This window comes from Pteropus vampyrus, unplaced genomic scaffold (assembly GCF_000151845.1).
Source record: "Pteropus vampyrus isolate Shadow unplaced genomic scaffold, Pvam_2.0 Scaffold214, whole genome shotgun sequence".
Lineage (NCBI taxonomy): Eukaryota > Metazoa > Chordata > Mammalia > Chiroptera > Pteropodidae > Pteropus > Pteropus vampyrus.
In genome coordinates, this window is record NW_011888995.1 from 12,095 (window position 1) to 13,753 (window position 1,659).

Here is a 1,659-nt window from a genome sequence, read left to right on the forward strand (position 1 = left end):
CGGCCGGCGCTGGCTCGTCATCAGGAGCAAACGGGGAGGGGAAGACACGGCCGGTTTTCTCGGATGCTTTTTAAAGAAAAGTTCCCACGCTCCCCAGTGATCTCTACCTCCCAGGGTCCCAGGGACCTAGATTTGAGAAACTTTGACTTAAGACCCTCAAACTCCAATTGTAGGAAATACCTTTAAAATGCATCTTATCTTTATAAAAGGAGATGGCATTTATAACTGACAAAATTTGTTTTTTGTTTTTTTTTTAGGATTACCATGAAAATGAAAAAATCTCTTTTTAATTGAACCCACAAAAACCTATCCCAAGGACCTAAGGGGTCCCCAGCCAAAGTTTAAGGTGGTCTGGATGGGTGAGTTGGCACCTGGTCACACCCTACCTTGCCCGCTAACTGCGTCACCTAGAGCAGGTCATTTGGTGGCACCTGGTCACACCCTGCCTTGCCCAGTGACTGCGTCACCTGGAGCAGGTCATTTGGTGGCACCTGGTCACACCCTGCCTTGCCCAGTGACTGTGTCACCTGGAGCAGGTCAGTTAGGGCCCTGCCCACGGGCCCTTTCCTGGAAGGCCACGATCAGATCCGTGTACCACGCCTGGCACGGCGCCTGCTCACAGGAGGCGCTCTGTGCCCTAGCGACGACATACGGGACAGTGCAGGGTGTGTGCTCAGTTGTCAGGAAGGGTCTGATACAAACATCCGCAACCTCAGATTTTCTTGCAAGGGGGAGACGTGACCTCAGAGGCGGAGCCAATACCCGCCCGGGGGGAGATGCAGCGAGGGGGCTGACAAGGGGGTGCTTCTGCGGGAAGGCAGAGAAACGCCAAGTGGGCCAGGCACTGGGGACCGGCCTTAGCAGAGGCTGGGGGGGGACAGACGGAGGAGCTGAGGAGGTGTGACAAGGACGGCCGAGCTCCAGGAGCGACGAGCCATCAGAAGGAAGTGCCTGGCGATGCAGTGCAGCAGGGGCCAGGAACCGAGGGGCCTGGGCTCTGGGGGAGGCCAGAGTGCCCGAGGACCCCGCCCCAACGAGCCGGCAAAGGGCGGGCGGGGCGGCGGGGGCTGGGAGAAGGAATTTAAGATGAATGAATGAGGGACTCCCTGAGCCCTGAGTACGTTTACTAACAAGGCTGGGGCTCAGACGGCAGGTAAGAAGCTGCGCTGCCACCCGGAGGCGTGGGAGGTGACAGGTGGGGGGCCACCTGTGGTCAGGCCTTTGGTTCCACACCCCCCTTCCCCTCTCTGGCACCTCGAGACGCCACAGCCCCGCCCCGCCCCGCACGCCCTCCTCCCCCAGAACCAGCCTCTGCTCTCGCTTGAGGAAGAGGGTAAAAGCCCCCATGGACCGAGGCCTCGGGCAGAATGCACCTGCGCTAGCAAAGAGGAAGTGCATTGTTCTCCAGGTGACTCATGTGTATGGAACACCCTGGCGTCCAGATGACGAAGCTCCAGGTGCTGGGGAGCCAGCGTGGACGACGAGTGCCCCTCCCACAACCCCGGTGACAGTCACGTGACAGTGAGAGGCACAGGCTGGCAAGAGAGAGCAGCCCAGCCCCCGCGCTCACACCTGCGGTGTCTGAATCCCCCTCCGCAGGCCGCCTGGGAGCCCGCGTTCAAGTTCAAGGCTAACCGTGGCGACGGCAGAGAAGCAGGA

The 1,659-nt window shown here is 59.6% G+C and overlaps 1 protein-coding gene across 5 annotated transcripts in view; it reads right to left on the reverse strand.

Annotated features, from left to right (window-relative positions):
- Positions 1–1,659, reverse strand: part of SLC37A1 (solute carrier family 37 member 1) — a 30,861-nt gene that overhangs the window by 12,094 nt on the left and 17,108 nt on the right. The window lies entirely within an intron of this gene.